The sequence below is a fragment of the Lathyrus oleraceus genome, chromosome 4 (assembly GCF_024323335.1).
Source record: "Lathyrus oleraceus cultivar Zhongwan6 chromosome 4, CAAS_Psat_ZW6_1.0, whole genome shotgun sequence".
NCBI classification, from domain to species: domain Eukaryota; kingdom Viridiplantae; phylum Streptophyta; class Magnoliopsida; order Fabales; family Fabaceae; genus Lathyrus; species Lathyrus oleraceus.
In genome coordinates, this window is record NC_066582.1 from 14,206,750 (window position 1) to 14,232,372 (window position 25,623).

General features: G+C 37.2%; 1 pseudogene; it reads right to left on the reverse strand.

Annotated features, from left to right (window-relative positions):
• Positions 1-3,124: 3,124 nt before the first annotated feature.
• Positions 3,125-3,224, reverse strand: LOC127076947 (uncharacterized; annotated as a pseudogene).
• Between the last annotated feature and the right edge of the window lie 22,399 nt (positions 3,225-25,623).

Consider the following 25,623-nt stretch of genomic DNA (forward strand, 5'->3'; position numbering starts at 1 on the left):
ATTTTGGAACACTGTGTACGCATTATGGTACCTTTAAAGTTAATTCTCATTCCCGTAAGTTATTTAAGCAATTTTATTAATTGTCAGTTTTATTTTGTGTTTTCGTGATTTTACACTTTGGTTGTCGTGTTTATGCCCTCCAGGTCCACGAAGAAGATCTAACAGACTCAATGCAAGAAAGTGGAAAGTTTTGGCGGTCGAAAAAAGAAGAGTTCACAGTTCATGAGGTATGACACGGCCACCCGTGTCACCTGACATAGGCCATGCCAGGAGCAAGGCAAAGAAAGAAGAAGTAATTCCCAAGGCAGTGGCCTAACACGGTGTAAGACCCCGATTTTGACCCTAAGATCCCTCATGTTATTCTCATCATATGCATTAGCATTGGGATCACACCTTGGCATCCTCCTTACCCCCCATTCATTGGGTTTGCATTGGGAGAGATCACCAAGCACCATGTTATTATATCATACTTCATTTTTCTTTATTTACTAACCAAAATACCAAAAATATGTCATTGTATAACTTAACTCTTTTGTAGGTAGTGCACATGCTCACATATGCTCTATCGAGCTCATATCTAGGGTTTAAGACCCTCATTGCAAGGAGATCAATCTATAATTGGTTTACTATGGCTCTAAGTATCCTATATGAACCCTCATGATCTTAACATGTTATTTTTATCAAGTAATCTTCAAGAGTTTGGAATTGGTTTGCCTTGGAAACCCTAATTCATCTGGGTATCTGATAACATGAAATAGTATCACATTCTAGGACTCAATTTAATTAAATTATATTATTATTTACTTCAATTTATTTCATTTTATTCGATATTACGCGGTATTTTCTTTTTATTTATCTCAGGTAGTTTATTTGAAGCACAAGTAAAAAAGGAAGAAAAGGAGGTGCAAAAAGGAATGAAAAGAAGCAAATATCAAAGGCCAAAGCCCAGCCCAAAAAGCACAGGCGTTGTGCCTGTGACAAGCGTCACAAAGGCGTGACGAGCGTCACGCTTTACACACTTCTGTGACGAGCGTCACACATGGCGTGACGAACGTCACACCATTCTCCTATATTTTTGGCTTCAGAGACGTTGAGTCCTATTAGCACGCCTGACCATTCGCCACATGAAGACCTTTGACGCGGAATACCTTTGGAAACAGTTACAACAAGTGACCAATATAAATAGTAACCTTACGGAGAACCCTAGAGGTTCCACGCTGCTTCGCCGCTTTCTCTTTTTCGCAATTTTTCTCTTCTAGCAGTACAAGCACATTTTTTTACAGCATTACTTTTACGATTTTTATATTGTTTCCTTTGCAATTTCTATTTTCTTTTTCAGCACTTAGTTAATTCTTTTTCGCACAATAGTTTCTACACCGGAAACTATTGTGTACCTTTTACCGGATCTAACCTTACGTTAGAATCTAGTTTTTTATTCCTTCGCTTTTATTTTTCTGTTTGATTGAAGAATTCAAGAACAAATCCAACCGGCCTGTGGTGGAGTGTTCAAGACTGCTATTTAATTTCTCAGGTTCTTTAATTATTGTTTGAATTTATATATGCCCTGCTTTACTGTTTATTTATATTATTTGCCTGAGATGAATCTGTTTATGCATGATAATTATTTAAGTCTGTTTAGCATGTCTGGCTAATTTATTTAGGTATCGGTATGTAGAGTATGCGGAATGAAGGAATCAAAACCAAGTTGGTTTAATTAAGTTTAAAATTAAAATCACTCTTTTTACGGTCTCAATTTATAGGTTTAATAACAAGGTTTTTGTACGAAAGTAAAAGACATAAAGAAGTTAAAAGCAATAGAACGAGAGTTTGAGTTTTTGACTGGACAGTGTTAATTGGACATTAATTCTAGATCAGGGCGAGAGCAATTTTTAGAGTTAATTAAATTCTAATCTTTTTCAAAAAGTATTTTTAAAGATTGAATGTGAGGACGAAAGTTAAGCATTTGAATTTAATTATATAACCTAAGTCAACAGAGCGAGAGTTTGAGATAAGGGTGTTTAAACGATTAGTGTTTTCTTAAAAAGAGTTTCTACGGATTCTATTGTTTTCAAAAAGTGGTTTTTGACTTAACTATAAGTGACAGCTACGTTAATATAAAATCATAGTTTATTCAACAGAGCGAGAGTTTGAGATAAGACTTTTAATCAATAGTGTCAACGGAAAAGATTTATTTTAAAAAACCAAGAAACCAACGAAGAATTGATTCCCTAATTACGACGAACTACATACCGATATCCGCTTATTAGATATTTATTTTAGATCTTATTTTAGTTTTAGCTTTTCCCCCAAACAATCAAAGTATTACCTGCCTTAGCTTTACGAAGTAACCTTAGATAACGGTATATCGATTCATAAGTCCCTGTGGGATCGATATCTTTTAAAACTACGCGATAGAACTGTGCACTTGCAGTTTGTACACCAAATTCGACTCATAAAGTCGCGATCAAGTTTTTGGCGCCGTTGCCGGGGACTTTTATTTAGTCGATATCGTAACTCTTCTGTTACGCTGTAGAGACTAAGGCTTTTCTTTTTCTTTTCTTTCTTTCGTTGATTTGTATGCCACACACTCGCTCACAAGGCGAGCCGTTCTACTTACGAATCAACGATATCGAACTATATCTCCGAGTCTTACGACGAATTCGGGAATACCGTGCTGCAAACAATCTCCCTCCTGTTGAACTCCCCGATTTCAAAAATATTTTCCCTTCGATACCCGAGATGGCAGAACCAGCTCGTGCTCTTCGAGATTACGCCGCTCCATCGCAAGATGAGCCGCATTCGAGTATTGCTCCACCCGCAATCGAAGCAAACAACTTTGAACTTAAACCTTCACTGTTGCAGGCAGTGCAACATAACCAATTCTCTGGAAATCCTACCGAGGATCCAAACCTTCATTTATCCGTATTTGTTCAATACGCCGATACTGTTAAAGCTAATGGTGTCACTTCAGAGGCAATTCGACTTCGTCTTTTTCCTTTCTCGTTAAGAGATAGCGCTAGAAGATGGCTTCAATCTCTTCCTTCCAACTCAGTCACCACATGGAACGAGTTGAAGAAAGTTTTTCTTGCTCGATATTTTCCGCCAAGCAAAACAGCTATGTTAAGAGCCCAGGTAAATGGATTTAAACAGAAAGATAACGAGTCTCTCTTCGAAGCATGGGAAAGATACAAAGACATGATGAGACTTTGTCCACACCATGGTTTAGAGGACTGGTTAGTAATTCATACCTTCTATAATGGTCTCCTGTACAACACGAGGTTAACAATAGATGCCGCCGCAGGTGGTGCACTAATGAACAAACCTTATGCTGACGCTTACCAACTTATCGAAAGCATGGCTCAAAACCACTATCAGTGGGGAAGCGAACGAACAATGGTAGAAAAACCTCAAACGAAAACTAGCATGTACGAGATAAGTAACCTTGATCATGTTAATGCAAAAGTGGATGCTCTGGTCCAGAAAATTGAAAGTTTAAATGTATCACCTCCAGCCACCGTGGTTGCCATAACTCAGAATTGCGAAGTCTGTGGAATCCAAGGTCACACTCTTGCAGATTGTCAACTCCTAACAGGAATCCAAGCGGAGCAAGTAAACTATGCTCAAGGAAGCCCCTACTCGCACACCTATAACTCAAATTGGAAGAATCATCCCAATTTTTCATATAAGAGTAATAATGCTTTATACGCACCTGGATAATCTCCAAATCAAGCCCCAGCTATACCTCCGGGATATCAGAAGCCGATCCCATCTACACCTAACAATAACGCCCCTAGGAAATCCAACTTGGAAATCATGATGGAAAATTTTATAGCTTCTCAACAGCAAACCAATAAAGATTTCTTAAACCAGAATATACGCACTGGCGAACAAATTAAACAACTAGCAAGTAAAGTAGATGCCCTGGCTACTCATAACAAAATGCTGGAAACGCAAATATCACAAGTAGCTCAACAACAAGCGCCTACTGCTGCCCCAACTGGTACATTTCCTGGCCAACCCCAACCTAACCCGAGAAGCCACGCTCATGCAATTATACTGAGAAGTGGAACGGAAGTGGAAGGACCGTCTGACCCAAGGATAGAAAACCAAAACTCTAAAAAGTCAACTGAGGAAAGTAAACCTAAGGAAAAGGAAGAGAGTAATAAGGAAACCATAGAAAAGAAGGAACCTTATGTACCTCCACCACCTTATAAACCACTGATCCCTTACCCTCAAAGGCTTATTAAAACCAAAGATGCGGGCCAATTCAAAAAAATTGTTGACCTACTAAAACAATTAAACGTCACAATTCCGTTTACAGAAGCTATTACGCAGATGCCCTCATATGCTAAGTTCTTAAAAGAAATTCTTTCTAATAAAAGGAAACTTGAAGAAGGCGAAACCGTTACACTCACCGCTAAATGTAGCGCTATAATCCAGAAAATGCCTACTAAACTTAAAGACCCAGGTAGTTTCTCTATACCCTGTCACATAGGAAAATTTGTCATTGACAAAGCCTTATGCGATTTAGGAGCCGGTATTAGTGTTATGCCTTTATCCATATGCAAGAGACTTGAAATGGGAGAATTAAGACCAACTAAAATGTCTGTGCAACTAGCAGATCGTTCCGTCAAATATCCTGTAGGAATTCTTGAAAACGTTCCAGTGCGCATAGGTCAATTCTACATTCCAACTGATTTTATAATTATGGATATTAGAGAAGATGAAGTTACACCCATTATACTGGGAAGACCGTTCTTAGCAACTGCCGGTGCGATCATAGACGTAAAACGAGGACGACTCACTTTTGAAGTAGGAGAAGAGAAAATTGAGTTCATTCTTTCCCAATTTTTGAAAGCACCTGCAATAGAAGATACATGTTACTTCATGGATATCATCGATGAATGCATAAAAGAAACGGAGTTAGAAAAAGATAAATCATCTGACTATCTTGTAGAAGACAAACTTAACCAATGTTTAGCAATAACACCGGATCCTACGCAATGCCTTAAGAAACCAACCCTAGACCTGAAAACACTTCCCAAAAATCTGAGATATGAATTCCTAGACTTAGAACTTGAACGACCAGTGATAGTTAATGCTGACCTAGGAAGACTCGAAACAGAAAAACTCCTGCATATCTTGAGAAAATATCCAACCGCACTAGGATACAACATTACCGATCTTAAAGGAATAAGTCCTTCTATTTGTATGCACCGCATCATGCTAGAAGAAGACTGTAAAACTTCTAGGGAACACCAGAGAAGACTAAACCCGATCCTGAGTGAGGTAGTGAAGAAGGAAATAACCAAGTTATTAAAGGCAGGTATCATATATCCTATATCTGATAGCAAATGGGTTAGTCCTGTACACGTAGTACCAAAGAAAGGAGGTGTAACAGTCATTGAAAATGAAAAAGGAGAAACTATAACCAAACGAATCGAATCGGGATGGAGAATGTGCATTGACTATAGGAAACTAAACAAAGCAACCCGAAAAGATCATTTCCCTTTACCATTCATTGACCAGATGTTAGAACGATTAGTAAAACATTCTCATTTCTGCTATCTAGACGGTTACTCAGGTTTCTTTCAAATACCAATTCACCCTGATGACCAAGAAAAGACAACGTTCACGTGCCCTTTTGGTACCTTCGCTTATAGACGAATGCCGTTTGGCTTGTGTAATGCTCCTGCAACCTTCCAAAGGTGCATGATGGCAATATTCGCCGATTTTCTAGAAAACATCATGGAAGTATTTATGGATGACTTTTCCGTATGCGGACAAAGTTTTGAAGAATGCCTTGAAAACCTAGAAAGAGTTCTAGAGCGATGTGTGAAAGTAAACCTAGTACTTAATTGGGAAAAATGCCACTTTATGGTACAAGAAGGAATTGTTTTAGGACACATCATCTCGAACAGAGGAATTGAAGTAGACAAAGCCAAAATAGAGGTAATCGAAAATCTTCAACCCCCGAAAACTGTGAGAGAAGTACGAAGCTTCTTAGGACATGCCGGTTTCTACCGACGATTCATTAAAGACTTCTCTAAAATAACTAAACCTTTAACCGGGCTATTGATGAAAGATGCTGAATTCATATTCGAAAATAAATGTTTAGAAGCATTCCAAACGCTTAAACAAGCACTGATCTCCGCGACCATAATGCAGACACCAGATTGGAATGAACCATTCGAAATAATGTGTGATGCCAGTGATTACGCTGTAGGTGCTGTTTTAGGACAACGAAAGGATAAAAAGCTTCACGTTATATATTACGCAAGTAGAACTCTAGATGTAGCACAAATGAATTACGCCACAACCGAGAAAGAACTTCTAGCAGTAGTGTTTGCGCTAGATAAATTTCGTTCTTACTTGGTCAGAGCCAAAATAATCATCTACACTGACCACGCTGCTATCAAATACCTCTTAACAAAAAAGGATGCTAAACCTAGACTCCTAAGGTGGATCCTGTTGCTACAAGAGTTCGATTTGGAAATCAAAGACAAGAAAGGAACTGAAAACGTAGTAGCAGATCACCTCTCTAGACTTGAGAACCTTGAACCGGAAAGAACATCAATTAACGATGATTTCTCGTACGATAAGCTTATAGCTACTTTGGAAGAAAATAAAGCTGATAAACAGGTAGAAACCACCTTAGCTATATGTGTTACACCGTGGTACGCTGACCTCGTCAATTATTTAGCTGCCGGAATAGTTCCACCTACTTTATCCTACCAGCAGAAGAAACGATTCTTCTATGACATAAAACACTATTACTGGGATGACCCCTTACTTTTTAAAAGAGGCCCCGATGGTATTTTCCGTCGGTGTATACCCGAAGAAGAGGTAGAAAATATAATCCAACACTGTCACTCCGCTCCTTATGATGGACATGCAAGTACATCCAAGACCTGCTCTAAAATCCTACAAGCCGGTTTTTATTGGCCAAATATATGGAAGGATGTACATGCAGTTATTAAGAAATGTGACAGATGTCAACGCACAGGAAACATATCTAGACGTGACGAGATGCCACAAAAGGGCGTTTTGGAAGTAGAGATTTTCGACGTGTGGGGAATAGACTTCATGGGACCTTTTCCATCCTCTTTCGGTAACAAATACATACTCGTGGCAGTTGACTACGTATCGAAATGGATTGAAGCTATAGCTTCTCCAACAAACGACACACGAGTAGTAACTAGACTCTTTAAGAATATAATATTTCCAAGGTTTGGTGTCCCAAGAATAGTAGTCAGTGATGGTGGGTCATATTTCATATCCAAGGTACTCGAAAAACTACTGCTTAAGTATGGCGTAAGACATAGAGTAGCGACACCTTACCACCCTCAAACCAGTGGGCAAGTAGAAGTGTCTAACAGAGAAATAAAACAGATACTAGAGAAAACAGTCGCCACTTCAAGGAAATACTGGTCATTGAAATTACCAGAAGCTTTATGGGCTTACTGAACTGCTTACAAAACTCCCATAGGGACAACCCCATTTAAGCTCATTTATGGAAAATCCTGTCACCTCCCGGTAGAATTAGAACATAAAGCCTATTGGGCTATTAAAAATCTAAATTTAAACTATAAAGTCGCCGGCGAAAAGAGAATCCTTGATATAAGCGAATTAGAGGAACTCAGAAGAGACGCTTACGAAAATGCCAGAATCTACAAAGAAAGAACAAAACAATGGCATGACAAGCGCATATCAAGGAAAATCTTCAAACAAGGCGATACAGTCCTTTTATTTAACTCTAGGCTAAAGTTATTTCCGGGAAAACTACGATCTAGATGGTCAGGTCCTTTCCAAATCACCAATGTTTTTCCCAGTGGAGCAGTAGAAATTAAAGGCAAATCTATGGAACCATTTACCGTAAACGGGCAACGTCTAAAACATTATCACTATGCAGAAAACAATGAAGATTTGCAAGTCTTGCACTTAGACGAAATGCCTCCAGAACTTATAGATTATAATTGATAGTTTTTATGTCTAGCTTGCGACATTAAACAAAGCGCTTAGTGGGAGACAACCCACAAATATTCATTTTTTTATTTCTCCCTTAATTATTCTTTTAAAAATTTTGTTTAGTATTCATTCTTAATTTATTTTTATTTATTAAAAAAACTTTTCTCTTCTTCTTTCGGCATTTGGCCAAATCCTGACTAAAACTATTGTTTTTCTTTTCTCTAGCTAACATTAACCTGATGGGACAAATTGATCGTATGGGTATCAAATTCAGAGGAACAGCTCAGAAACAAAAGTTTGAGGAACTAGCCACGAGAGAGATGCTACCTAGTCTGTATGCTGATGACTGGGCAATGACTGCCCTTGGACTAAGACAAAGTGTCCTGTATTTGTTGAGTCAGATAGGGTGGGAAACCGCTCCTATCCGTAGACAATTTGTCACTTACCGAAGACTAACACTAGAATTCCTTAGCTCCTTGATCTATCTACCCAGCCATGGGAAAGGAATAAGCAAAGGTTTTATTCAGTTCAGAATGTTTAACATGGAGTACCAATTTAATATTCAAGACTTTACCAACCTTTTAGGTTTCCCTACCTCCTTTGACACATTCACAGTGAGCCAAGAAGAACTTTTTGAATATAGAGAACTTGAACACTTTTGGGGAAGCTTGACTGGAAATGACGATCCCGAGGAACATGAGTTTCTCTCTGGAAACATACATAATCCGGCTTTCCGTTATTTCCATAAGATCCTGACCCACACCTTATTTGGGAAGAAGCCAAATAGTACCACAGTTTCACGTGATGAACTCTTCATCATATTTTGTGCTTCCCAGAACCGTCCAGTAAACGGTGCCACTTTTATGTTGGCAAATTTAGACTACCTTATCCAAGATGAACGAACACCAATTCGAATAGGCGGTTTGATAACCATGATTGGTAATGCTATCGGATTACGTCAGCCTATGCTTGATCTAAGCCCTTTTTGTGGCATTACTACTATGAGTATACCCTTCCTCTTCAACACTATGTTTATAGCAAACCTAGGATCTGACGAGTTTGAGCTTATAATTAATAACCAAGTTCTTTGCCTATTCACCATGCCCGATCCTAGGACTAGTGTTCATAACCGCAATAACTGGCTCTACAATCTGAACGAAACCCCCTCTCCTGCTAGATCCACTGAATCCATCCAGGACTATGAAATTTGTGATGACCAGATTCCTTATGCTGAATCAGACCCTCAGACACCATCTGGTTATTATGATATTGATCCTCCTCCTCAACCTGTTCAGACCGAAGAATCGGCAATACCCGACCTTAGACATCATATGCCCGGAACTGATTACAACACCGCCATTGAAGCTTTGATGTCAGAACAAGACGCCCTCAGAGAAGAGTTTGCTAACATGAGACACGAATTTCTGGGATACATGAACAGCATGACAAATCAGTTTCACGAGTTGCTATACCGTGTTAACTCCTTTGCTCCTCCGGCCAGAGATCATGCAGATGGATAGAAGTCGTTTTTCTTAGTTATTTAGTTTTAGTTAGATTATTATTAAATGTTATTTCAAATTATGTTCGCATTTGTTTCTCTTTTGCATTTTTGTTTTTTTTTCTTTCCCAATGTTACATTATGATTATTCTATGAAGCTATTGAATTATCCTATTTTATTATGAATTATGTAATATCTATCAAAAATGCTCTCTACTGTTGTTGCCTACATAAATTATTAACAATATAATATATTTATGCACTATTATACAAAGTAGAATAGCATGCAGGGAAATTTAAATAGCAAAATAAAATAATCTGAAGCAAAAACCATGCCAAAAAGAATGTGTGACGAGCGTCACACAATCTATCACGGACGTCACACAAAATGCTTGTGACGCCCGTCATGCCCCTGTAACGAGCGTAACGCCTTCTGAACATGTTAACATTACAAAGCCGTTGGAGACGACCGTTACACCTCTTCAACTTTTTACCTTCCCCATTTATTCACATTTACCCACATTTATTTACTTTTCAACCACTCCCTTTCCAACTTCAAATTTTTTCCTATAAATACCCACCATACCTTTCTTCCTACATCACAACTATTCTATACAATCAAACATATTTTCTTTTCTTTCCTAATTATTTCTTCCAACTCATTCATCAGTATGGCGGGAAATCAAAATTTTGGAAACATCATCTTCCGATCCGAAGATGATAATTATCAAAGGGAGCAGTTCGAACGTTTCCAACAACGAGGTGTCACCTCTACCAGGTATCCCGATTCAACTTGTTTACAACAATTAGGATTACTTCAAGGTATAAAGTGGATGCTCCGCCTTGCCGATCTAACCTTTCTATGCACTCATAATCAACCCACATACCCCTCTCTAACCTTAGAATTCTTAAGTTCATATGCGTACAACACTCCCACCGGTGAGGACGAATTCTTAACCGGTACCCCAACCTTCCGTATGTTCAACACCGAGTACTCCCTATCCCAAAACCAATTGAGTACCATGCTACAATTCCCCATAGAAGGTCAAATCTACCCCAGAAACCCTCCAAACTTAAACTGGAACACAGTTGCCGCTTTCGACCTCTTTAGGAAAATGTCCGATGTAGATGCCAACAACTGGGAAGAGCTCCTTGTTTCCCATATACATAACCCAACTATCCGGTACTTTATCCGCATCCTACAAAACACAGTTTTTGGAAGACCGAACAACAGCAAGGTCAACGCAAAGGAACTATTCTTCCTCGAATGCGTCTTCGAACCGAATGCTAAGGTAAACGCCGCCTCCTTCCTATTTCATCATATCCGCACCTTATGTGCTAGAGGCCGTCAACCTTTTGTAATTGGTGGATTAATCACCACCATAGCACTTGGCTTAAACCTAGGGGACCGACTCCATACTTTAGAATCTTTACCTCCCCTATTTATGGATATAAGCTACTGTCGATCCAGCCGCCTAATAAAGAACAGAGTAGGCGGAAAATATTACCTTATGGTGAATAACCAGGCAGTCCCAAGCGTTGTTCTACCCAACATTGCCCTAACAGATGTCACCAATCCCAACCGCCACCTCTATGATCTGAATGCTCCCGAAGCTACCGAGCCTTCACATACAAACCCGTCTACCGACGAGTTCGAAGAAATGGAGCAAGGTGATCATGCTCCTACACAACAATCAGTCTCGCCCAACCCTTCCGATAATGCAGCTGGCCCATCCTCACGACGTCGTCGACGAAGAAGGCCTGCAACCAACGACGACATCATGGATGCTATTGATGGTATGCAAGCACAGAATCTCGAAATGATGCAAATGATGCGCCAAATGCAACAACAACAGGAAGAGAGGAATGCCATAACCGACCAGCGGTTCACTGATTTGCTTAGCAGGTTCGACAACTTAGAAGTACATCAACGATCACCAGGTCCAAGAACAAGAGGCCGCAGGCAGAATTAACTTTAGTTTCCTTTTCCTTTCTTTTTGTAATTCATTTCTTTTCCTTAAAACATTGGGGACAATGTTTCATTCAAGTATGGGGGGGGGGGGGGGGGGGGGGGGAAACCGTGTTCTTTCTATCCTCCTTTTTCTTTTTCAAGTATGTATCTTTCTTTTCATTGTTATTTCCCTTATAAAAAAAATATATATGTAATAAAATAATATTTCCTATAATATAGATTTATTTTAAGTTAAGTCCCAAGTGCGAAAACTTTCTATTATCTATTCCCTCAATTTTCATGAGCCATAACAAAAATTTAACACACCCAATAAGTATAAAGGTCGCTTATTTTATAAAACTTGAGTGAAATCAAGACAAAAATTATTACCATAACAACGCTCTAAGAACCTCAACATGTTAGATCAGGATAAGTACCTATTATACCAATCCCTTGAACTTTTAGTTTTATAGTAACCCCGAGTAGTTTATACGAGAAGTCAGCACCATCTTAATAGCAAACTACGTGGAGGGCCGATGAATATAAGTGAATGATTCCCAAAGTAACATAAAAAATATATATATCAGGAAATGCACTAATTAAGTTAGGTGATCCTTACCAGATCATTTAATCTAAAGGTTGCAGATCATACAAAAGCATAATATGAAAGATCCATTATGAGTTGGTTCAGCAGGTATCTGGTACTGAACTTGGTAGGGCGGACTACGGTCCGATCGCCCGCAATTTGCAATGGACTGAATAACGAAGTTATCCGACTTATGTACCAGAACTTCTAGCAAAAAGGGGATCAGAATCACTAATCGGTTACTCCACTATGTGCGCGAAAAGATAAAGGGCTTAATGTGATTTCGCTAGAATGAAAACGGGTGAAATAAGAGTAAAGGAACTAGGATAGCTATAATGGCATTACTCGAACTGGTTTGCATAAGGTGGGGTTACCTGAGGTTGTGACGGTGGTAGTTGATGTCAGGATTAAACTCAAGTTACTTGTAAACAAGGTTTACATGCAACCTAGTACGAATTGATGTGTGTTTTGAAATTTCATCTGGCTAAAAATTTTAAAACAAGTTCTATACTGTATTTTGCTTGAGGACAAGCAAAGATCTAAGTATGGGGGAGTTTGATAACATGAAATAGTATCACATTCTAGGACTCAATTTAATTTAATTATATTATTATTTACTTCAATTTATTTCATTTTATTCGATATTACGCGGTATTTTCTTTCTATTTATCTCAGGTAGTTTATTTGAAGCACAAGTAAAAAAGGAAGAAAAAGAGGTGCAAAAAGGAATGAAAAGAAGCAAATATCAAAGGCCAAAGCCCAACCCAAAAAGCACAGGCGTTGTGCCTGTGACGAGCGTCACAAAGGCGTGACGAGCGTCGCGCTTTACACACTTCTGTGACGAGCGTCACACATGGTGTGACGAACGTCACACCATTCTCCTATATTTTTGGCTTCAGAGACGTTGAGTCCTATTAGCACGCCTGACCATTCGCCACGTGAAGACCTTTGACGCGGAATACCTTTGGAAACAGTTACAACAAGTGACCAATATAAATAGTAACCTTACGGAGAACCCTAGAGGTTCCACGCTTCTTCGCCGCTTTCTCTTTTTCGCAATTTTTCTCTTCCAGCAGTACAAGCACATTTTTTTTACAGCATTACTTTTACGATTTTTATATTGTTTCCTTTGCAATTTCTATTTTCTTTTTCAGCACTTAGTTAATTCTTTTTCGCATAATAGTTTCTACACTGGAAACTATTGTGTACCTTTTACCGGATCTAACCTTACGTTAGAATCTAGTTTTTTATTCCTTCGCTTTTATTTTTCTGTTTGATTGAAGAATTCAAGAACAAATCCAACCGGCCTGTGGTGGAGTGTTCAAGACTGCTATTTAATTTCTCAGGTTCTTTAATTATTGTTTGAATTTATATATGCCCTGCTTTACTGTTTATTTATATTATTTGCCTGAGATGAATCTGTTTATGCATGATAATTATTTAAGTCTGTTTAGCATGTCTGGCTAATTTATTTAGGTATCGGTATGTAGAGTAAGCGGAATGAAGGAATCAAAACCAAGTTGGTTTAATTAAGTTTAAAATTAAAATCACTCTTTTTACGGTCTCAATTTACAGGTTTAATAACAAGGTTTTTGTACGAAAGTAAAAGACATAAAGAAGTTAAAAGCAATAGAACGAGAGTTTGAGTTTTTGACTGGACAGTGTTAATTGGACATTAATTCTAGATCAGGGCGAGAGCAATTTTTAGAGTTAATTAAATTCTAATCTTTTTCAAAAAGTATTTTTAAAGATTGAATGTGAGGACGAAAGTTAAGCATTTGAATTTAATTATATAACCTAAGTCAACAGAGCGAGAGTTTGAGATAAGGGTGTTTAAACGATTAGTGTTTTCTTAAAAAGAGTTTCTACGGATTCTATTGTTTTCAAAAAGTGGTTTTTGACTTAACTATAAGTGACAGCTACGTTAATATAAAATCATAGTTTATTCAACAGAGCGAGAGTTTGAGATAAGACTTTTAATCAATAGTGTCAACGGAAAAGATTTATTTTAAAAAACCAAGAAACCAACGAAGAATTGATTCCCTAATTACGACGAACTACATACCGATATCCGCTTATTAGATATTTATTTTAGATCTTATTTTAGTTTTAGCTTTTCCCCCAAACAATCAAAGTATTACCTGCCTTAGCTTTATGAAGTAACCTTATATAACGGTATATCGATTCATAAGTCCCTGTGGGATCGATATCTTTTAAAACTACGCGATAGAACTGTGCACTTGCAGTTTGTACCCCAAATTCGACTCATAAAGTCGCGATCAGTATCTTATGTAACTTCTTCAACAAGCTTCTTCAACAATTGATCAGATATTTCAAGGGATACTTCATATTTCATCATCTTATGCATATATGATCCTCAATGAGTCCCAAAATTCAATAGAATATCAAGCTATCAAGTTCGTTCATGGTGGTTTACCAGAGGAATTCAACTGGTCAAAACTGGGGTTCCGTAGACCCTATCTCCTATAATATTTTCCATATGAAAATTATTCCAAGATAAAAGTTACTCTAAATAAAATTCCAAACAACTATCATGTTGAGGTCAAGAGCTAGTTTTTCTTGGAAATTCATTTTTTATGGTGAAAGATTATAGGTCATTTAGTCTAAACCCTAATTTGGAGGTCAACTTCCCAAGACCATAACTTGCTCAATTTTTATGAGATGAAAGTCATTAAAGTTTAATTATCAAATTCAAGATGTCTAATTCAACTTTTATGTTTGGAGGAAGTTCAAATTCAACTTTTAAATGCATGTGATATGAGGAAACGTTATAGGTCACTTTGGGTCAATACCATTGAACAAGTGATTTCCTCAATTTCTAAAATGCATAACTCCTTCATGATAAATCCAAATGAGGTCAAACTTGTGACCAATTTGAAGGAATTTTTAGATAGATACAACTTTGATGAAGCAACCTTTCTCATTTGAAGTCCATAGAAAGAGTTACTCAAGGTGGAAGAAGTGAACATATGGCTTGGTACTTAGAATTTTTTTTGATATGTTTGATTTTCCAAACTTCCACCTCAAAATTCCTCATGATCCAAGCTTCAAATGAAAAAGTGTTCAACATTAAAGTTGTTCCTCTTGATCTAACATTTCCAAAAAGTCTAAATTCATCCCATTTGGACAAAGAATGAATGACTTGCGCATGGCTTAAAGTTGAAGGACCATTTGGAAGATTTGAAGTTCCACTTTCCATACACAAATGCATGGCCTTTCCACATGACTTCAACATTGCTTACACTCATTTTTGGACCTTAATGCATCATTACATGGGCCTATCACACGCCCATGCATCCATGCAAAGGATATTGATATTTTTGGAACTTTGAAAGAAGTGTGCAATTATCAATCATTTGGCCTATAAATAGAACCCTCCATGCTCAAAATTAAGGACCCTTCCGCACCAGCTTTGAATCAGCAACCCTAAACCTTCACATTCAAAGGATAAGCTTGGTGATTTTCATTGAAAATCGAGTTTGAAATCTCTTACTGTTTTGAGATTCAAACTCCAAGATTCCTTCTTCTTCCTTGATCCATTTCCACTCCATCAAGCATTTGAAGCAAGGCCAAGCACAATTGAGAGCAAGATCGTGTCCATCTGAACCTGCAGTGGAGGTGAATTTCTTAATTTTTCATCTCTTCGATTCTCACTCAATTCTCCACTATTCTTGTTAATTTTTGGTTGTCTGAAGTCCTACCAATGTAGGTAACAAGATTGAGTTGCTTAGAGGTTAAATCGAAGCAACTCAGATCATGATCCTCAAAATTCAACTCCCTGTATCATTCTATATACTTGGAGTTAGGTGAAATTGAGGCCAGATTCGAGCTCCTGAGCATTTTTACTTTAAATCCATGTCCTCCTTTTTTATTTTGGTGATGGTTGAAGGTGGACCAGTCCGGTGAGGTCCACCGGAGAAGAAGACCGGAGCTCTGGCTCCGGCGATGTGTTGGCATGTCTCCAGACCATATGATCCTTCTATTTTGCTTTAATCTTGAGCGTCCAAATTGATTACCACGTGTGTGGCACATTGACTAAGGTTCACCATGGATAGCGCACTCTGATCCACTTGATCTGTCACCTTAATTAATGAGGAAGATCAAGTGGTCCACGTTTTTTTAGCATTTTCTGATTTTCATTTTAATTGACTTATTTTCATTAATTCATATTAATTTTAATATTGATCAAAAAAATATGGGACTTTCACCAAAAATTCTCAAATATTTTTCTCTTTCATTTTCTGAATTAAAATTATTTTTTGGATCAATATTAATATTTTTCATGATTTAATTGTTTTTGTGTATACTTTTAATTATTTAAAAATACTTTTAAGTTTCCAAAAATGATGAAATTGTTTCTCCAAGGTCTTTTGACCTTGTTTGACCTATGATAAATCTCTTGGCCATTCATTTGGTGTTTTGAAGAGGTTTTAGGATTTTGATCAACCATAATTTAATTTAATGCATTTTTAATTGATTTTTAATTGTGTAATTGTAAACAAATTGTGTTGAGCTATTTGTATTGACTTGTTGAGTTTGACTATTGTTGTTGGGCCTTGGTCAAGGTTGATTTGACTTTGTTGGATTAAAATCATTGGATTTAGGGGATTGATGAAATGTACATTTCATCTCCCAAAATGAATGAATGATTTTAATTTAGTAAAAGTCCCCCCATGAACAATTTGTGTTTGTTACATTTCCCCTCCCTCTTTATATTCAATCCCATTCTATCTCATCCATCTCATTGACCTATGATATCTCTATATACTAAGGCTTGTTGATTACAAAATCAACATAAGTATGGATGAGATTAGATCCACTCTTTTGCCATTTTTTTAAGTGTGGTATGTTTTAGGAGTATGGTTCATAATACCATATCTTTAACATGCATTAACACTAAAATTTCTATTGCCCGGCCTCAAATAGTTGTGACTTCTACATAAGTCCAATTACGATTGCTTAACATAGCGCTAAATTTTGACCCAAAAGCAGAGCATTCTAGCAAGTGAGATTGTAAGTCTCCCCCCTTTCATGGTATTGTGTCGAAACTTGGCATTTTTTTCCTTCCTTTGGAAGATGTCTTGGTTCAAGGATCCATGCTTGTGAATAGTGGGTTAAGTATTCTCCCAAGAATGACTTAAACAATTGAAAAGCAAAAGCAATACTAACTTCTAATCAACTAACATTTGACTAACTTTTAATTTCAAGTTATTTACATTATGCACTTTAAATTCAAGTCTTTATCATTTGCCATTATTCATACCATTTAACTTGTTTACTTTAATGTCATTTTCACTTTTCTCTTTTGAGCCATATCTTATGATTATATTGTGATTGTATATACTTGTTTGTGTATTTTGTTTGTGTTTTGTGGTCTTTTGACCTTAATGTGCATAATAACATCAAAAACCCTAAAAAATATTGTGTGGACTGTTGGATTTGACTTGAGACATTGGACTTAGGACTAGGCAACATTCCCTATGCAAAAGGACTTGGCTAATGCCAACTTTTCTGAAGCTAGTCATTGTGAATGGAACCTTCATCTGAAGCAAGTATTGAAATCCATTTTGAGTTCATCTGCTACATGGTCTTGATTCAAATTCCACTTTGAACCTGTATTTATGCCTTATTCTAAGCTATTCAAAGAGTATGTCATCTTATACTGTAAGACCCCAATTTTGACCCTAAGATCCCTCATGCTATCTCATCATATGCATTGGCATTTGGATCACATCTTGGCATCCTCCTTACCCCTCATTCATTGGGTTTGCATTGGGAGATCACCAAGCATATTTGATTGTATCATACTTTGTATTTTATCATCTTTACTAACCAAAATACCAAAAATATGTCTTTTTATAAACTAACTCTTTTGTAGGTAGGGCATGTGTTCACCTTTGATCTATCAAGCTCACATCCAGGGTTTAAGACCCTCAATGCAAGGAGTTCAATCAAGAATTAGTTTATTATGTCTCTAATCATCATATATGAATCCCCATGTTCTTCACATGTTATTTTAATCAAGAAATCATCAAGAGTTTGGAGTTGGTTTGCCTTGGAAATCGTAATTCATCTGGGTATCTTGTGTAACTTCTTCAACAAGTTTCTTCACCAATTGATAAAATATTTCAAGGGATACTTCAAATTCCATAATATTATGCATATATAATCCTCCATGAGTCCTAAAATTCAAGAGAATGGAAAGCTAGCAAGTTGGTTCATGGTGGTTGACCAGAGGAATTCATCTGATCAAAACTGGGGTTCCCTATACCCTATCTCCTACACTTTTTGTCATATTATAATAATTCCAAGAACAGCGTTACTCTAAATGACATTACAAGAAACTATCATGTTGAGGTCTAGAGCTAGTTTTGCTTGGAAAGTCATTTTTTATGGTGACAGATTATAGATCATTTTGTCTAAACCCTAATTTGGAGGTCAACTTACCAAGGCCATAACTTGCTCAATTTTTATAAGATGAAATATTTACAAGTTGCAAAATTAAATTCAATATGTCTAATTCAACTTTTATGTTTGGAGGATGAGCAAATTCAACTTTTATATGCATGTGATATGAGGATATATTATAGGTCATTTTGGACCAATGCCATTGAACAAGTGATTTTCCTCAACTTCAAAAATGTATAACTCCTTCATATTAAATCCAAATGAGGTCCAATTTGTGACGATTTTTAAGGAATTTGAGATAGCTACAACTTTTATGAAGGAACCTTTTTCATTTGAAGCTCACATAAAAAGTTATCCAAGGTGGAATAAGTGAACATATGTCTTGACACTTAGAAAATGTTTTGACATGTTTGATTTTCCCAACTTCCACCTTAAAATTTATCATGATAAAAGCTTCAAATGAAAACGTCTTCAACATGAAACTTGTTCCTATTGATCTAACCTTTCCAAAAAGTCCAATTTCATCCCATTTGAACAAAGTATGAGTGACTTGTACATGGCTTGAACATGGATGACCATTTGGCACAAGTGAGCTTGAAACTTTCATACACAATTGCATGGCTTACCAATGTGACTTCAGCAATGTTTGTACTTGTTTTTAGACCTGAAGAGTTGATTACATTGGCCTATCACACGCCCATGCACCCATGCAATGTACATTGCTATTTTTGGAGCTTTGATTTTAAGTGTGCATTTAGCAATCATATGGCTATAAATAGAGACCCTTGTGATCAAAATTAAGGACCCTGCACGCCAACTTTGAATCCCAATCTCCAAAAACTTCTCATTCAAAGAATAACCTTGATAACTTCCTTTGGAAATTGAGTTTGAATCTCACTGTTTTGAGATTCAAATCTCCAAGAGTCATGTACCTTTTGCTGATTCATTTTCATTCCTTCAAGTGTCCTGAGAAAGATCAAGAGCAAGCGGAAGCAAGATCGAGTCTATACAGACCTGCATTGAAGGTATTTTCCAAAAAAAATCATCTCTTCGATTCTCACTCAATTATCCATAATTCTTCTTGATCTTTGGTTGTCTGAAGTCCTACCAATATAGGCAACAAGATTGAGTTTCTTTGAGGAAAAATCAAAGCAACTCAGATCATGGTCCTCAATATTCAACTCCTTGTATCTTTCAATAAACTTGGAGTTAGACAAAATTGAGGCTAGATTCGTGCTCCTGAGCATTTTTACTTTAAATTCATGTCCTTCTTTTTAATTTTGGTGATGGTTGTGAGTGAACCAGTCCGGTGAAGCTCATCGGAGAAGGAGACCGAAGCTTTGGCTCCGGTGATGTGCTGGCGCTCATCTGAATCACATGATCCATTTGAAATGTTATAATCTCGTGCATTGCTTTTGCATACCACCCCTGCAGCGCTTTGACTCATGTCCATCATGGAACGCGCGTTGAGGACCACTTGATCTACCACCTCAATTAATGAGGGAGATCAAGTGGTCCACGTTTTTTACTATTTTCTGATTTTCATTTTTTTGGTTTATTTTCATTAATTCATATTAGTTTTAATATTGATCCAAAAAATATGAGTTTCACCAAAAAAATTTAAAAAATTCCTCTTTCATTTTCTGAATTAAAATTATTTTTTGGATCATTATTAATATTTTTCATGATTTAATTGTTTTTGTGAATATTTTTAATTATTTAAAAATAGTTTTAAGTTTCCAAAATTAATGAAATTTTTTCTCCAATGTCCTTTGACCTTGTTTGACCTATGATAAATCTCATGATCATTTATTTGGTGTTTTCATAAGGTTTTAGGATTTTGACCAACCATAATTTAATTTATTGCATTATTTAATTGATTTTAATTGTTTAAATGTAAAATAAATTGTGTTTTGAGCTTTTGATATTGACTTGTTGAGTTTGACTTGTGTTGTTGAGCCTTGGTCAAGGTTGATTTGACTCCATCTCAATCCCATTATTTTCTCATTCATTTCATGGACCTATGATGTCTCTATATCCTAAGGCTAGTTGATTGCAAAATCAACATAAGTGTGGATGAGATTAGGTCCACCCATTTTGCATATTCTTGTAAGTGTGGTATGTTTTAGGAGTATGGTTCATAATACCATATCTCTAACATGCATTAACACTAAAATTTATATTGCCCGACCTCAAATAGTTGTGACTTCTACATAAGTTCAATTATGATTGCTTAACATAATGCTAAATTTGTTGACACAAAAGGCATAACATTCTAGTAAGTGAGATTGTAAGTCTCCCCTCTTTCATGGTATTGTGTGGAAAATTGGCTTTTTTTCCTTCCATTGGAAGATGTCTTGGTTCAAGGATCCATGCTTGTGAATAGTGGGTGGAGTGTTCTCCAAAGAATGAGTTAAACAAAACAAAAGCAAAAGCAATACTAACTTCTAATAAACTAACAACTAACATTTAATTTCAAGTCATTTACTTTTATGCACTTTAATTTTAAGTCTTTATTCATTTGTCATTATTCATACCATTCAACTTATTTACTTTAATTACATTTTCACTTTGCTCATTTGAGCCTTATTTTGTGATTATATTGTGATTGTATATACTTGTTTGTGTTTGTGGTCTTTTGACCTTAATGTACATAATAACAACAAAAACCCTAAAAGACATTTGTGTGGACTGTTGGATTTGCTCTAAGACATTGAACTTAGAATTAGGCAACACTCCCTATGCAAAAGGACTTGGCAAATGCCAACTTTCATGAAACCAAGTGCTTGTGATTTGAAACTTCATCTGAAGCAAGTATTGTGATCCCATCTGAGTTCATCTGCTACATGGTCTTATTTAAGTTGTTACTTTGAACCTGTGTCTAGTGCCTATCTTTGAATTCATCTGATGCATGAGAGATTATGAAGAAGATCATGAAGTTGCTAAGCTTGGATGTGGCTATCTTTATTTGATGTCTTGCTCTTCATCTTGCTATTTGTGTATTGATATTGCTTGATTCTAAAGTCCAAGGGAAATTTGGTTTCCGATATGACATTCTTGTCTATTGGATTGTAGCCCATTGGTCAGATCCTTTCAACTCTTAACTTTTAAATTTTTGCTTAGGATTAGTCTCTCCATCTCTTCCCCAATTCTTTAATTTCAAATCTCTCCCTCCTTTTAAAACCTTCTTTGCTTGTGTTTTCTAAACTTAGACCATATTGCAAATTAGAAACTTTGGCCTTATGTCATTCAACTTTTGAAACTCTTTTCTTAATCAAAATTGTAAATGAACTTAACTATACTTGACTTAAAATTTCAAAAGACAAAAAGAACTAATACTCATTCAAAAAAATTTAGGCCTTTTGTGCCTTTGTTAAACTTAAATTTTTGTTAAAAAGAAATGCATCCACTTTGAAATTGTTACCACGAACTACAAGGTTTTGATCCCCTATTTTATGTTGGTACGTAGGCACAAGTTCGAAGGTATTGTCAAACACAAAAAATATAATTAATGAATTCTTTTCTCATCCCTCCACTTTATTTACTTCAAACATCATTTTATACCGAAACACATGCACACAAGAAAGCGCTCCCTAGGAGTACCTAGGACACTTTGGGTGCTAACACCTTCCCTCTGTGTAACCAACCCCCTTTACCTGTAATCTCTGGAATTTTATTAATTTTGATTTGAAAACTTCTTATTTTTTGGTTTTGTTCGTTCTTTTCCCTTTTCCCTTGGAAACAATAAAATCATGGTGGCGACTCTAGTTTAATTGACTTCTAGCTTATCCATAAGTTGATGGTCATGAATTTACCGCTACAGAAATTAAGTGGCGACTCTGTTGGGGAGTAGTCTCCAATGGGTTTAGCCTACTTTTTTGTGTGTATATAATTGTATATTTGATGTATGTATATTTGTTTGTGTGATATAATCTGTTTGTTATGCTTGGTGATCTCTGAGTGGTGAGATAAGTTCTAACCCGAACTTGAGTGCAATTAAGATAGGAGGATGGTATAGTCATGTTCGACTTATGTGGAGTAGTCCTTAACAAGTTGCCTTGAGACACATCTACAAAGTGGAGACCCTTTTGGATCTATGAATGTCACATAAGTTATTTGTGGTTAGGCATTACTCTCTCTGATTTGGGGTCCGAGAAGCTGAGGACCGTAGACCATTTAACCCATCTTGGCCTATTTAGGACGTAGTGTGGAGACTGTTCAAGTGCAGACTTGATAATAGTTGTTACGCAATACTACACTTAGATGAGTTTCTCTTGAGAATATTATGGGTTGATAAGTCAGTCATCCTAACCTGTAATATCCGATAGATGGAATTAAGACTCTGGGAGCTTTTTAGAACATGATCTACAAGTTTTATCCTTAGTACACTCCTTTAGGATGGTTCTTACCCAGATTCCATGCTCGTGACTCACAACAAACCCTTGATTCTTGGTTGATCCAATCAAGTCTTGTCAATATCAATGGAACTTGGGTGTTGATAAGGTGAAACCCATTATCCACTAAATAGGATGATTGATCTTGACATGACTTGATTCATCCCTTGACCTTTGTTTGTTTGCCTTGTGTGTGATCCCTTATTTGTGATTGTTGCATTCATGCATTCATGCACATCATAACATTCATCACACCAGAAATAATTTCAAGGAACTAAGGTCTTATTTGCAAATATTTTCAGACCATGGATTATGGACTAAGGAACACTAAAAAGTACAGTTTCAGATGTCCAGATTTGAAAGAGTTAAGGAAGCTATCATCCTTTGTATTAGATCCCTTGGACTTCAAGCAACGTCATGGGAAGCTTCTGTCTATCTTGTCTGCTGATATGGTCGAAGGACTATTGAGTGCGTCGGTTCAGTTTTATGATTCTCTCTACCATTGCTTCACTTTTCCTGATTATCAGCTTGTGCCTATGTTAGAGGAGTATGCCCATCTCTTGGGAATACCTGTTTCTAGCAAAGTTTCGTTCAGTGGATTGGAAGAAATTCCCAGATCTCATATCAAAGCTGAAGCTCTCCACTTGAAGAAGTATGAGATTGAGGCTCATTGGATGAAGAAATGAGGATTGTTTGGATTGGCTTCTGAGTTCCTCATCAAGGAAGTTACTGCCTTTGCTCAAGCCGGTAGTGTGGATGCTTTTGAAGTTATCTTTGTATTGCTCATCTATGGGTTAGATTTGTTCCCTAACATTGATGGTTTCGTTGATGTTAACACCATCAGAATCTTCTTTATTGGGAATCATATGCCTACTTTGTTGGGTGATACATACTTCTCTTTGCATCTAAGGAATTCTAAGGGTGGTGGAACTATTGTATGTTGTGTTCCTCTTCTGTACAAGTGGTTTATTTCGCACTTGCCTCGGGCACCTACTTTTATGGAGAACAAATAATGTCTAAGGTGGTCTCTGAGACTTATGTCTCTCACTAATGATGATATAGTTTGGTATGATTCTTCATTGGGTAGCTTGGAGATTATTGATTGTTATGGTGAATTCTCTAATGTGCCTCTCATTGGTACACAAGGAGGAATCAACTACAACCCTGCTTTGGATCGTCGTCAACTTGGGTTCCCCTTGAGAGACAAACCTAATAACACTCTGTTAGAAGTTCTTTTCTATCAAGAGGGTAAATATCCCCAGCATTTGAAGCAGAAGATTGTGCATGCTTGGCATAATATGCATAGGAAAGGAAGATCTGAGCTTGGTCCGTACAATTGTGTAGCTTTGGAAGCTTACACTCTTTGGGTGAAGAAGAGAGCTTTGGAATTGAAGATGCCTTATGCTTGTGAAAGACCTATGTCTATGGTTATGGTTGAGCCATTAACTCTCCCTAACCAAGATGTAGAGAAGTTGGAAGACGCACTCGCCAAGATGAAGCAAGAGAGGGATATGTGGGAAGAGTGTTTCCATGCTTTGAGAAGAAAGCATGAGGAGCTGCAGCTTGAGTCTAAGGACAAATATGCACTTATCGAGCTTCTTGAAGACCGAGTAGTGAAGAGACAGAGAGAACCATAGGTTTCATCTTCCTCTAGTATGCCTTAGCCTTTCGTTGCTTGGAAGAAGATTGTTAATCAACTTGTCCTCGAAAAGACTCAGGTGAAGACTTCTTTTGAGTCCGAGATTCGACGTATCCGAAGGAAGTACGCGCCTGCGGCCCGATCTTCTGACGTTACTGTTAATGATCCTTAGGATGATTAGTCTCCTTTTCCCTTATATTTTGTATTTTTGGTTTTTGAAATTTTATTCAGTGTAATCCTTCCAATTATATAAATAAAAGAGATTTTATGGTCAATCAAATTGTGCAATTGTTATTATTATATATTTGAAAATAAAACAGTAAGCTCCTTGAAAATAAAAACAATTAAGCATCACGTTTCATGCATCATTTGCATAGCAGGTTTCTCTTTCGCCAGATGTCTTATTAGTTCTTCTTCTGTTCTTCAGCCAAGCTGACTCATCGATACAATACCCGCGTCAATCATCCATGTATCATGGAACATCTATAGCAAGAGAATAGAGATTTGGAGGACGAGATTGTCCGTCTGACTGCCATGATGGAGTCAGTCCTAGCTGCTCAAAGTCAATCTTCTCCAACGCCTGCGACTCCTCCTCCTCGTAGGACGGTCATATCAGAGGTTGTTTCTTCAACCGTGTCTGCCGCTCATTTCACTCCCGTCATGCCTGCGGGATTCCTGTGGGGAATTCCGTCCAACTTTGTACCTGAAGGCTTTGCGCCTACTTTTGCTTCCATGTCGGCATCTAGCCCGGTCATGTCTGTGCCACCACCAATTGTTCACACTCTTCCGTGTGTTGAGGACACCATCTATCATTCTAAGCCATCTAAGGGCCCTGATGTTTATGAGAAGATGGATGAAATGAAAGATCAATTCCTTGAGCTGAGAAAGGAGAAGAAGACCTTGAGAGGAAAAGATTTATTTGATAAGAGTGTTGCGGAACTTTGCTTGGTTCCTAATGTTAAGATCCCGATGAAATTCAAAGTCCCTGACTTTGAAAAGTATAAGGGGAATACTTGTTCACTCAGTCATCTCGTCATGTATGCTAGGAAGATGTCGACGCAAACTGATAATGATCAGTTACTGATCCATTATTTTCAAGACAGCCTGACCGGTGTCACTCTGAGGTGGTACATGGGTTTGGATAGTGCGAGTGTCTGC